This window comes from Panthera uncia (genome assembly GCF_023721935.1).
Source record: "Panthera uncia isolate 11264 chromosome B2 unlocalized genomic scaffold, Puncia_PCG_1.0 HiC_scaffold_24, whole genome shotgun sequence".
Taxonomy (NCBI): domain Eukaryota; kingdom Metazoa; phylum Chordata; class Mammalia; order Carnivora; family Felidae; genus Panthera; species Panthera uncia.
The window spans coordinates 55,338,639-55,353,485 of NW_026057580.1; the positions used below are offsets into that span (position 1 = coordinate 55,338,639).

General features: G+C 34.6%; 1 pseudogene; it reads right to left on the reverse strand.

The window, feature by feature from the left end:
• Positions 1–4,446: 4,446 nt before the first annotated feature.
• On the reverse strand, positions 4,447–4,906 carry LOC125938707 (cytochrome c oxidase subunit 5B, mitochondrial-like; annotated as a pseudogene).
• Between the last annotated feature and the right edge of the window lie 9,941 nt (positions 4,907–14,847).

Here is a 14,847-nt window from a genome sequence, read left to right on the forward strand (position 1 = left end):
CACATGCGCACACACACACATTATGTTCTCTCATTTTGTTTGTAATTGAACTGAGAGAGATTAAGGAGTAAAGTGTACAGCAATATTGTCCAATAGAAATTAAATGTGAGCCACAAATGCAAATTATATATTTTTACATTTTCTAGGAGATACATTAAATAAGCAAAAAAAGTCTTGTGAAACTTATTTTCATATTCTGTTATAACACAATGCAAAATATTCTTTCAACATTGAATTAAATGTAATAAATAAATTAAATAATTTAATAGTAATCAACATATCAATTAATTTTAAATTTACATTTAAAATACTCTAATTTTTGTAATTTCTTAAATCAAGTGAATATTAAATACAACTGAGGTATTTTGTGTCGTTTTATACTAAGTCTTCAAAACCCAGTGTGTGTTTTATACTAAGAGCCCCTTGCCATTTGAATTAGCCCGCATGCTAGGGCTCAGGAGCCGCTGGTAGCTAGTAGCTGCTAAATTGGACAGCACAGGTTGGAAAAAAAACATTTCTCTGAAGAGAGACATGGATGTAAAGTACTTCAAATAATCATAGCCTCTTCTGCTTCAATCCCTACTTCTGTGGTTCAGAAAAAAAATTCCACTGGGGTTTTCAAGTTGCTCTCCCAACTCTCAAACATTCTATTCTATGAAAACAAAACAAAACAAACAAACCAAAAAAAAAAAACCCTAAAATCTTTCTAGTTCTAAAACTGGAAGAAAAAATATATATCTGAGAGTGGCCAAATCCAATATATTTAAACAGAGTCCGATACCGAACAGAATTATACAAAACATACACAAGACTTATCAGACAATTTTCAGAAATTCTTGAAGGTAGACAAAGACAAATTTTCAAAAACATAATAATTTACACTAATGCATTCCCCACAGAATCCCAGACAGTGTTTTATGATATAATTGAGGCCCATATATCCATTGGCCCTTTCAGTGTCACTGACAGTATTTCATAGACTCTAATAACCTCCAACTCTAGTATTAAATGCTCACATTATTGGCAAACCTACAATGCAACTTGCAGACTGGGGATCGACCACAACTGGCTCCACTGCCAGCAGTGCAAAGAAAACATTGCTTTTAATGTGGCTCGTTTCTGAGTATGGAACTGAGGGAAACTTAGGGTTTCTTCATCTTAAAAAGTTTGTTTACCTTTCCAAGAAACCGAATCTGCTTGTTAACCACTTCTCTTGTCTCTTAAGATATCCCTTCCATCATATTTTATTTTCTTTCATACCAAGTCTTCTTCCTGGACTCTTTCCTAATTAGCTGATCTTGAGAGAGTAGACATTTCAAAACCCCATTGAACTCTGACCTTCAAACAAGAACAGAGACAGATCTATGAAACTTTTAGACCATTCTTCTAGAGCTCACATTTCATCTGCAAAGCAAAATGCACCGTGGTCTTTAGGCCTATACCCTGGGCATTAGGCAGAAATGTAATTATCTCTTCCACATCTACATAACCTTGGGAAAACTCAGCTACCTTCTTAAAATCATGTATTTAAATGTCCATGACTCAACAAATACAAATTTGTAGTCTAGATCTTTCTTTTAAATTCTACAACCTGTAGCCTGTTGACTCTCTGGACTTATTTCTCTCAGGCACCTCATTAGTAGGGTGACCAATCATCCCAGTTTTCCAGACACTGTCCCAATTTTATCACCAAAATTTCTATATCCTAGGAAACCTCTTAGCTTAGTTTTCTGGAACAGTTGGTAACCTGGATGTGTCCGACCTTGATTATATGATCTTCGACCCAGTTCCTGAGTATTTAGAAGTCACGAAATCCACATAGTCATACATATTGTGAAAGCAACCCTAGATTCCTTTCTCTTCTTTTATTTATTCTTTCATTTATTCAGGTCATATTTATGGACTATCAACTAGGGATTTATCAATTAGAAACCTGACAAAAAATATGTGCATTTATAGAGTTCACATTTAATCATGGAAATATGGAAAAAAAATAGAAAAATAATATATAAGGTCTTCTAGTAAAGTAAGAACCAAATAGGGATGCCTGGGTGGCTCAGTTGGTTGAGTGTCCAACTCTTGATTTCTGCTCAGGTCGCGATCCCAGGGTCATGGAATCGAGCCTCCATGCTCAGTGTGGAGCCTGCTTAAAATTTTCTCTCTTATTCCCTCTGCCTCTCTCCCCAGCTCGTGTTCACTCTCTCTCTAAAATAATAAAAAATAATTTAAAAAGATCAAAATAAAACAGAGCAGAGGGGGATAGGAAGTACAATGTGTAGGTATGTAAACTTCCTATAGTACCTGCATTACCAAGGCATCCTCCCCTTTCCACTAAATTTCTCTGATTCATAGGGAGCTCATTTCCATCACTAGATTCAAGGGGACACTTATTTGTATAGGTCAGTCATGATAATCTCAAACCCCTTTCCAATTTCAGTGAATTCCAAGCTAGATCCAATTAACTCATAACATTCCCCTGGCAAATCCAGAGTTTAACACATGCCCTAATCAATCCAAAGGTTTGCATTCCAATACTGTATGAAAAGTATTTTTTTTTATTAGACTTCAACACAGAAACAAATTTTCCAGCTGCCGTGGGCAGCCAGATCTTTTCTGTTGAGGAAAGAAACCAACTCGCAAAGTTTAGAAAACAGTTAAGGAACAGAGCCAGAGATTAATTCATATCAGAAATAGAGGAGACTATGTTTTGTAACATTTCGTTAAGTGACATAAAATATGACTTTATTTTTAAAGCCAGTTAGTTGTCTTTGGGATTTCTATCACTCGTTACATAAATGGTACAGCTTCTCTACCCTCAATAACTATTGATGTAGTTTTTCTTCGACCTGGAATGTATTTTATTTATTCTTTATCTGGGAGACTACCAAAGCTGAACATGTGAAACTTTTTCCCCAAACCATCTCAGCCTAAGTTAGCTGCTTTTCTCCTCTCTTTCTGTGGTACCACAATAGAGAACTAATCACACACTGCAATTGTGTATTTATGTCAATTTTATCACATCTAAATTGGAGGAGAGTGATTAAATTATGATTAAGAAGCCTTCTATCTTTAATATTTTCTGATTCAGTTATATGATCATATTTTAAACGCTAAGAATTGATAGATAATACCTCCACCATAGTCCTAGACTATAAATTTTAGCTATGTTATTGTACACCAAGGAAAGATAAAATTTAATCTTGCCTCACAGTTGCCACTTATCTATTTTGACAGGCAAATATAAAACCTAATTTTTTCTACTGAATGTGACAGGTTTCTGTTTACTGTGAACACAGATTCGAAATTATTTTCTTATGATACGGATTTGAAAGGTCAGTTATGACATATTTCTTTTTAGGGAAACACATAGGTAATTTTCAAATTTTTAAGTTATTTTAAATATGAAAGTTTTCTTCCCCCAAATGGTAAAGTTTTAAGTCCACTTAAAAATATTCCCTGTAATTATCCCTGTTTCAAGTACTAATGTTTCTTCCAAGTCACATATATTCATAAGCAAAATTGATTGCACATTATAATTTTTATAACTGTAAAAGATACATCAAAAATAAGTTTTTCCCCTTTTTATGTGATTTTGACACATCTAGACTCCTATCTGAACCAATATTTGTTTGTTTGTTTCTTTGTTTGTTTGTTTCCCCAGAAAGAATCCCTCTCTAAAACTCTGCTGTGTTAAGTTCACACTGAAACTTGCTTAGGAATTGACCTGAATGTGAGAAAAACATGCAAATAAATTTCTTCCTGTAAGAAACAGGTTCTATAGTCTCATATTAATTCAAATAAAAATAAGGGGAAGAGGACAGATAATTTGTGAAGAAAATAATTATCCAGATTGGACAGAAGGAAGATACAGTAAAGTTTTCATACCACTGTAAAGTAAATTTAGCCAGAACTTCAAGATCTGTTTCTCCCCCTACAGAAATGTGGAAAGGGTGTAATTTCTTTGTTGCTTGTGACTTGTTCCACTTACCTCAAGACAGCAGCCCTTCAACAACAGCTCAGCTTCTGCATCTAGGAAGACAAATGGGAACTTCCACAGGTAGCGGAGAGACTAGAATCCCCCAGAGAATGTTGGGAACATCTTGCTTATGCCTGATAAGTGGCTATCCAGTGAATTAAAAGCACTTAACCCATTGAAATGATTTAGGTAACTGTGAAGGTAGATACCATTTGCAATTATATTTCATATTTATGTGCATTTCTCAATTTTTATGTCTAAACTATGACTGGTAGTAATAATGAGAAAGTAAACTCAGATGCATGGAATGTTTCATAGATCTAGGAAAATAGCTTTAAATTTAATTCATAAATCTATATATTTTATTACACAGTAAATATATTTAAACTTATTAAAGAAATTTCAGTGTGCTGTAGTTAATAAGCAGATAGGACAGAAAATGACTTTTTTTTTTTTTTTGAGAAAGAGCCAATGCAATGGCTAGTCTTTATTGGAAAGAAGAACCTTTACAGCACATTTTGAGCAACTCGGTGCAAAGGCTCAGTGGGCCAACTGATGGGGCACCAGCTTGTAAACGGTTCCACAGCTAGGGTATGGCCAGGTCTTGCCTTTGTAAACCCAGAACCCAATGAGGGCACTATTGTCCTCTCCACAGATGTAGCCCACTATTCGCTCTTTGGTGACAGATGGGACTCAGTTAGGGTCTTCTTTGGTGTCTGAAGCTGCCTTTGGGGCTATCATACTGTATGGATCCAGTCCCTTCCGTGCACCATCATGACCTCCCTCTCCAGCCCATCCACCTGCTCTTCATCAGTAGGAGCACCACTTTCAGATGCCCTGGAGCACACCCCGAAGACTTCATTGGGACCACCATCCCTGAGGGGCTGCTCCAAACAGCACTTCAACTCCGTGAAGTAACCTTGAAGCCATAACACCGCTACAACCAGCAGCATTTCCAGAACAGGCTCTAGAACAGAAAATGTTTTAACTAAATCTCAGTCTCTCACTCCAGTCTTCCTAATCCCAGTTGTAAATACTGAATCAATTCTTTTCAACGTTCTGTTTTTATTTCTTTTCCTGTTTTCTAACAGCTTAAGGCTCTACTTTTTGATTTATTATCAATTTCAAAAAATATCGAATTACTCCCCCATAATACTTCAAAGTGGGAGATTAGCTTACTTAAATCTAAGCCACTTCCTTCCACACTAAAATTGTTCCATGGTTATACCAGTGATATACTGGTAACATTTAAACAATGGATTCGCTGAGGTGAAGAGACACCAATTTGTAGCATTTGCTAACTCCCATGGTTAATTTCAAACTACTGGAGAACTAACTTGAAAAATTCCTGAAAATCTAGAAATTAGTTCTAGCAATTCAAGACAGGACAACTGTACTACATTACCAGACAGAATCTATTTACACTAGTGTTTTTTTTTTAACACTAAATAATACATTTCTATTTATGGATGAAGGTTCTTCATACTGTAACTTGACTTTGCCCTTTCTTCCTGCCTTCTATCGTGAACCTTATTCAATGATCACTTTTATATAAAGACAATGTGTGTGCTTCAATAGGAAATTACGATGAAATCTTCTACATTTCCTCTTGATTCTTAAAGTTGAAAACTCATGAAAAACAGCATACAAGTAAAACATATAGACATTATTTATTAAAGCCAGATGTTGTGTTAGTATCCCAGTGTCATGACACTGGAATATTAAAAGAAGTATACTTTTAGCATCAAGATCACTGACACTCTCATTTGTAGCATTCCATTGATATATTATAATGATGAAACAAAACCCTTATTTACTCCAGATGTAGAACATGGTTTTATTAACTAGAACTTTTGCATTTTGGTTTTGCATAGGATTTGATTTTTACTGGAGTTTCTAATTATTTTATGTATATGCTGTGTGACTGTGGGTAAAAGTTTAGGATGTGTTTATCATATTCTTATATGTATCTGCTTTTATAATCAGAATATTTCATAACATCTCTTTTTATACCAAAAGCCTCCCTCTCAGATCACTCTTTCTTCCTGTTCCCATTTCCTGGCTCTCTCTTTTCTATCATCGCTGTTACCACCACATCCCTCATTAAATCCAACTCTCCATCGAGACTATGCTACAACTGAGCATCTAATAGTGGCTAGAGAAAACTCACAACTATGCTGACTGTCACCCTCCAAAGTCATGACCATTAATTTTAAATGAGCTTTGCGAAATCAACAGGTCTATTGTATTGCCCTCGGTCCCTCCTTTCCCACTAGCCACATCATTTTATTGTATCTTCTTCTGTCTTCTCAAACATTCATCCCTCTTTGACCATCCTAACATCTGAGGTGATCTTCCTTTTAATTTTACTAAGAAAATAGGAAGTAACAAATATTCACCACTAAATCCACCAAGCAATCTCTACCCATACCCACATATGCAGTCTGCCATTCTGTCAAAATTAGGCCTGCCCTTATTCAAAGTACTTGAAGTACTCTTGAAGTACTCTCCTGCTCTCCTGAATCATCTAATTCATTTCTATTGAATGATTCCCATAGTAATACAAGCATGTTACAAATATCTCATCTTAAATTATATAATTAAAAGGATGTTGTATAGGATCAAAGAAAACCAGAGGAAGAGAATACAGAGCAATTTGTGAAAACAGTTATTTATGTGCTAATTTGATAAAGAACAGAGGTAGTATTTTGGATGAGTGTTGAAAGGATGGACTAGCATAGTATGGTACTGGAAGTATTAGTTTTCAGTTTGGAGGAAAATAAATTTGATTCTATACTTCACAGTGATCACAAAAGTTAGTTACCAATAGGTTAATACTTCAATATGGAATGTACATTTTTAAAACTTTAGCCAAAAATAAATGAGAATATTATTCTTACCTTTAAATAGAAAAGGTTTCTTTCAATAAGCTGAAATTAGCATCAAACTACTAAAGGAAGTTTATGAATTTTACTACAATGATGTAACAACTCAATTTTTATTTTCAAAAATGGATAACCTACAGAAAACAACTAAGAAAACTGGAAAAATACTTAAATATTTTAAATACTTAAAATATTAATCTGAACGTGTAAGGAAGCTACAAAGTCTGTGAAGACTTGAGGGGCAAAATCCAAGAGAGAAGTAAAATCCATAGAAGTGAGCATATATTAGGTACTGCTTTTACTCTGCGAAGAATTTATGATCCTCAAGATGTGGCTGAGAAAGTGTGAAATTGAGCAAAAGTACTATCAAGCTTTCAGCAATTTGTAGGAGCAATAGGACAAAAATCAAAGATCAGAGCCCAATAATAAGGAGAGTTTCTGGTAAACTGAACAGTCTAGGTTTAGAAAAAGGCTATGTGATCAAAGTAAGAATAAGAATTAGACCAGTTCTCAGAGAACTAAACTCCAATTAAAGCTCAGTCCATGATGGGATTAAAGTAATCTGGCATTACCCTAACTGCTGCTGTAAAGTGCATTTCTCTCCTGGAAGATTATATAATCTGGTACTTCAGTATTTTCCTAAAAGTTTTCACAATATCTGGCATCAAACAAAAATCACTAGGCATCCAAAGGGATGAAAATGGACCAAATATTAGGAAAACAAATATTGATAATAGCAAGATAGAAACCAAAGATCAACCCCAACACTACAGAATCCTAACAGGAAATGAGGTACAATGAAAACACCATACCCCTCTCCTATACATAGTATGAAAATCCTAAATTAAAAAAAAAAGACAAACTAAATTACCAGTATATACAAAAGACAATATATGCTAAACAAATAGCATTTCATTTAAATATTTAAGGACCCCTATTATTTAAAGATCAATTCAATGTAATTCAACATAGTAAAAGAATAATATAGAAACATATGATTTCAGCAGATGCAGGGAAGCCGTTTGATAATAGACTAGGAAATATCTGATGAAGTGTCTGAAAACAAAACAAAGTAAGCAACCCTAACCAACCGAACCAAAAAACAGAATCTCCTAACATCATGGTAGATGGTGAAATAGTAAAATACTGAGCAACTTGCCCCTGAAATGAAGAATGAGATAAGGGGATCTTCACCACCACTTCTATCCAGTATTGTTCTGAAGAGAACTTGAGCATAGTAGACAAGATGGGGAAAGGTATAAGGATTATAAAGAAAGAAAAAATAAATAAAATTATTCATAGGATCATAATTTTGTACATAAAAATCTAAAAGAATGTATAAAATATGTTTTAAGTTTATTTATTTTGAGAGAGACAGAGAGAACATAAGTGGGGGAGGGCCAGAGAGAGGGAGAGAGAATCCCAAGCAGGGGCCACAGTCAGCACAGAGCTGGATGTAGGACTCAGTCTCATAACCTTGGGATCGTGACCTGAGCCAAAGTCAAGATTAAGATTCTCAACCAACTGAGCCACCCAGGAACCCCAAGAATGTATAGAATCTTACTACAAGTGTAGATTTAAGAAAGTCATTTTGTATATGTTTAATATGAAAAATAAAATGCCTTTCAATATATTAGTAATTAAAATTAGAAAACGATTTTTAAAAAAGATATTACTTGCCATAGTCTCAAGAAACATAAAATTCTTAGAATTAAATACACAAAAGATATACAGTACCCCTGCAGAAAAAAAAATAGATATAAAATATTACTGAGAGAAATTAATGCTGGGGTATATACCATAGTTATAAATCAAAGTCACAGAATTGTAAAATTGCCAAATTATTCCAAATTGACCTATAGTTTAAAGGAATATCAATCAAAATTCCTACAGTTTTGTGTATATGTGTCTATATATGCAAATTTGCAAGCTTAACCTAAAGATTAAGAATAGCAAGACAATCTTGAAAAAAAGAAAGAAGTTCAGAGGACATAGGTAGTATTGTATAGATACAATGACAGGTAAATATTTCAACTGCATATAATAGAGAGTCCAAAAAGAGACTTAAAATGTGTTTCAGCACTCGATTTATGACAGAAGTGGTACTACAGCACAATGGGGGAATAAACAGACTTATAAATAAATAAATGGCTTTGGATAATTTACATACCCGTATAATCTCTAATTCATACCATACACAATGTCAATTCTAGATGAGAATATAAAAAGTAAAACACTGAAACTTCTAGAAGAAAATGTAAGAATATTTTCAAGGCTTGGAGTTGGCAAAATGCTGAAATATTACATGTGAAAACCTACTAACTATGAAGAAAAAGATTGTTAAATTGGATTCTTCATCAAAATAAACTATTAAAAAATGAAAGGGTAAACCGGAGAGCGACCTGTTATTTGCAATACACATAACCAACAAAGAATTTGTATCCAAGACATTTAAATAACATACAGATCAATAAAGGGAAGACAGGTATTGTAAAAGAAAAATGTGCAGGAAGCTTGAACTGACAAATCACAAAAGATTTCTAAATGGCCAATGACAAGGGGCTAAATCTCATTAGAAATCAGGAACTGCTAATTAAAGCCACTAGAATTTTCTATTTCATACCCAATTAAGGTTTTCTGCAAAGTGAAGACTAAACGGAAATTTAAGTTGTTATTGAAAATTAAATATGTTCCACTGTTTGGTTTGCTGATTCCGTTTATATACATGATAATATTTCTTTAATGTCTTAGTGCCCTCCATTTTCTCTTTTCTTTTTTGAAACTCCTCTTGAAAAAAATACTATCTTGCTGCATAGGTCCTCTCTGACTTTTCCTATATCCTCAGATATTTTATTATATTCTGTCCTTTATGTTTTTTAAAATTTTTTAAAGGTTATTTATTTTTTGAGAACAAAAGAGACAGAGCATGAGTGGGAGAGGGGCAGAGAGAGAGGGAGACACAGAATCCGAAGCAGGATACAGGCTCCCAGCTGTCAACACAGAACCCATTGCAGGGCTCAAACTCAGGAACTGTGAAATCATGACCTGAGCCAAAGTCAGATGCTCAACCAACGGAGCCACACAGGCGCCCCGTGTTCTTTTATGTTATTTATTCTATGAAGTTTATTTAGCTTTAGATCTGGCTAAAAAAAAAATTGAACCAAGTCCATTTGAAGATTTAGTTGGCTTCATTAAATGGTTCATGAGTCAGGCAACATCTGACAAAGTAGAGGGGACCTCTACTGAGCTAAACAATAAAAGATTTTTAAAGATAGAGGGCATAAGAAAGAAATTTATTAGCAAAGAATGCATTGTTTAGACAAAGTTGTCCTCCTCAAGGGAGCAGAAAAGGTCAATCAGTAAATTTCCTAGAATTGACCAGGAAATTCCATGTTTACTGGTTAAAAGTTACAATCCTGAGGAGTTGAAACTGTAGTTTTGGTTAGGTTAGGAATTTTAAGTCTTCGTTTACTGACTGGACCCAACCCATTTTTAGCCTATGGTTTTCTTTTTAACAGATCTCTCATGACTTTCTGGCTGTAATAGCTTCTAAAATCTGTGTAATTGCTGTATTGATTATTTAATATTTTGCTTACCCTTCTATTCTCTCAATTCTCTTTTTTTTCTTGCATGGCCAAATTTTCTGTGGATTCATCTTGGTCTTTCTGTTTCAGAAGTCCTGTTTTCCTCAAATCATTGGTTGGGCTCCTGGGAAAGCAGATTATGAGATAGAGTTTAGCTTGCAAAGTATTTATTAAGGAGTGCCTTTGGGATCGACACCAGAAGAGGAAAGGAGAAGAAAGCAGAGCTGAGCAGTGGAAGAAGCTGATCTTCAGTGTAAGCGCAAAGCCAGCCTTCACTGACCTCATGGACAGCTCTAGAACTAGAATGATCCTTTATAATATCCTCAGGTGAACTGAGATGGTCAGACATATATACTCTCACATCTGTCAGTTCTTGGATGTAAGTCACCCCAGGAAAGGATGTGATTTGGGATGAGGACTCTGCAGGTGAGGCAATTACTGAAGAGGCTGTCAGCTAAAGTCCATCTGCCACAACCCTCCCAGAATCTGAGGCCCTAAGTCCTTCATTGAGGGAGAAGTATCTGAAAGATTCTTCACAGTGTCTTCCACAACTCATGTGTCTAATGGTCCTTTGTATTACTCTTATATATGAAAGTCAAGCCATTTTATTTTCTTCAGTGGGATTCATCAAATTAAGGGCCAAATATGGCACATTGTATTTTTGTAATAAAAATGTACTCAAACACCCCATGCCCGTTTATGTATTGCCTATGGCTACTTTTATGACATAGACAGAGTTGAGTAATTGCAACAGAGACATTATGGCACACAGAACCAGTAATACTTACTTTCTGACCTCTTTTACAAAAAAGTTTGCTGAACCCTGTTCTAGAAAACTAGTGTGCTTTCCATATAGTTGTGCAGTTAGGGCTATTTTCCTTTAGACATCTTCCTTGAGTGAAATTTAATATAACATCTAATTTAATTGAGCACTTATTGTTGAGAAACTTTTCACTCTCATAAGCCCTATTGAACCCCAGGCACTCTGGTCCCAGAATCCCAGTAGTTAGTAGACACCTAACTACTGAAATGCCTGTCTATATGGAGTTGGTTGAAGAATAGCTTCCCATTACCAAGCAAGAGTCCATGAAGCTTTGAGCCCCCTTGCATGCTAGAATTTAGAAGTATAATCATATAAATTAGAATCACTTTCTTGGAGGAGTGCACTGAGTTTTTAGGTCTTAGAATAAATGTCTGATGGCCTTTTGCTATGCACATGTTTGGGGATAGGGTGAGGATAGTAGAGTTGGAAAATAGTCAAAGGTGTTCCATATGTATCTGGTTTGGGCCCCTGTTCTCACTCCAGGCTACTTTGAATCCAATTTCTAGTCTCTGGGATCACTTGTCACATATTTCCAACATTCTTCTTTCAAAAAAGCACTCTCTTCCCATAACCATCTTACATTGTTCTGTTCTAATTCATCTTCTCCATTTCAGTGTGGCCTAACAGCCCTATCAGGTGAAAACCTGCACTCAGTCTGCTGTTTTGGTATATTATTGGTTTTTAATTATGCACTAGCTCAAGAAAAAAGGTTAAGTCATTTTTAGTGTTCTGCTTGGGTTTTTTGATTGATAATGAATACTTAAATATTCACATTTTAGAAATATTAAGTCTATGTAGTGAGTGTTTGACACCAGTGCTATGTGGAACCTGATGCAAAAGAAAAATTCAGTGATATCAGTCCTGTCTTTATTTACAAGTTTGATATTTTGTTCTTCATGGATGTTCTTGCATTAATATTGACTTAAAAAAATATTGCATTGAATATTTTTGTATCTGCGTTACAAGTATCTTGGTGTCCCTTTAAATTTTGCATCCAAGCCATGTGCCTCTCCTGCTTCAACCTTGTTCTAACCCTGCTTAACATGGTCCTCAAATCTCTTGATTGTATGATATTTATATTCAGGGATAATGGAAATCATATAATTATGAATACTAGTACAAAAATGATACTATGGAAACACCTATACCCAAAACTTTTAAGCCACACTCAGATGTTAGTTATTATAGCACATTTACACATTTGTTCACATAGATAAATTATTCCCATTTCCAAGAGCATGTGTCAGCATGGTGGTATAGTGGGGAGCATAGCTGCCTTCCAAGAGCGTGTGTTAAAATAAAGAGCTACCATACAAGATATAAGGGCAGACAATTCATGAAATCATTAGCTACTTGTATTATCTGGAATTTTCTGATATGAAAACTAATTGGTTGGGATTAGGAGAAAAGAGGTAAGGTTTAATATGGAGCAGAAGAGAAGTAATCCTCTTAAACATGAGGAGAGTCAACCTTTTAGATGGAGTGCTGGATGCCAAAAATCAACAAGAGATCAATAATTTTCTTTAGACAGGGAAATTTCTGAAAGCTTTGGAAAACAAGATGTAAGAAGAATAAAATTCCTGCTTCTATGTTTGCCTGAACCACTTTTCTGTATTCTAATTATGTGCAAAGCATCAAATACATTACCCCTCCCTGACATCAAAAGGTCTCAGTAAATGTATTTTGCTTTAACAAATGAAACACTTAAAAGCATTTGTAACTTTTACTCGCTTATATTTTCAACTTAACTTTTCTGAATGTTTCAAAAATTATATAAAAGCAGAATACTGCTGCATTAATAAAATCAATAGCAATAATCATAATAAATATTGAGTAATAAAAAATGCCAAAATGATAGGCATCTTTGTGATAAATGTTGGCAAGATCGAAGCAGTACATTTACTAATGGAATCATACAATCATAAAGTATTTCATACATAAATATCCAAAATAAAATTATCATTTTCCAGGAATGAAAACACTTCAAAATTATAGTGTGCACAGCTCTAAATTGATTCTATAAATGGATTCCAGAAAATCATTTACCACATGGATATATTTAAGATGCCACTCAAGCTTCCTGAATACTTTAAAGGTGGAATCACCAATGCCCAAATCTCTGTTGATAATAAGAAAAACAAAAACCCTACATATTCAGAGGATTTATATGCTTGGTGTAACAAAAGATACAAATTAAGAAAGTACAAAGACAGTTTACAATTAAATGATACTGGTAGACAGAAGGCAAACTAATGTTTTAATTATTCATCATGCTTAATTTCATATAAGCAAATCTCAGTCATCATAGTCTAAAAATTCTTCATCTACATCATGATTGCAATTTTGGTTGTCATCAGATTCCCTTACTTCACCCTGTTTCCTCTTTGAGAGGCAATATAGCACATGGTTAGAATATAAATCCTAGAGTCAGACTGTCTGCATTGATAGCTCAGATTTGTGACTTTAGACAAGGCACTTCTTGGGTCTTAGTTTTAACATCTATAAAACAAAAGTTATAGTTTTATATGATTTTTAATTATTTTTATTCCAGTATAATTAACATATACGGTTATGTTAATTTTAGGTGTACAATACAATGATTCAATAATTATATGCAGTATTCAGTGCCCGTAATGGTAAGTGTATTCAATCCCCTTCACCTAGTTTTCCCATCCCCCCACCCACCTTCACTCTGGTAACCATCAATTTGTTCTCTATAGTTAAGAGAGTTTCTTGGTTTGTCCCTTGTTTTCTTTGTTCATTTGCTTTGTTTCTTAAAGACCACATATGAGTGAAGTCATATAGTATTTGTCTTTCTCTGACTGACTTTATTTAGCTTAGCATTATACCCTCTAGATCCATCCATGTTGTTGCAAATGGCAAGATTTCATTCTTTTTAATGGCTAATACTCCATTGTAAATATATACCTCCTTCTTTATCAACTCGTCTATTGATGGACACTTGGGCTGCTTCCATAACTTGGCTATTATAAATAATGCTGCAATAAACATGGTGATGCGTGTATCTTTTCACATTAGTGTTTTTGCATTCTTTGGGTAAATACTCAGTAGTGGAAGTACTAGATAATTCTGTTCTTAACTTTTTGAGGAACCTCCCTACTGTTTCCCACAGTGGCTGCACCAGTTTTCATCCCCATCAACATTTCACAAGGGTTCCTATTTCTCCACATCCTGGCCAACAATTCTTGTTTTTCTGTGTTTGATTTTAGCAATTCTGACAGGTGTGAGATGATATCTCCTTGTGGTTGTGATTTGCATTTCCCTGATAATAAGTGATGTTGAGCATCTTTTCATGTGTCTGTTGGCCATCTGTATGTCTTCTTTGGAGGAATGTCTATTTATGGCTACTTCCCATTTGTGAATTGGATTATTTGTTTTGAGTGTTGAGTTGTATATTTTTTTATATATATTTTGGATGCTAACCCCTTTCCAGTATGTCATTTGTAAATATTTTCTTGCATTCAGTAGGTTGCCTTTTAGTTTTGTTGATAGTTTCCTTTCTTGTACAGAAGATTTTTATTTTGATCTTTATTTTTTGCTTTTGTTTCCTCTCCCTCA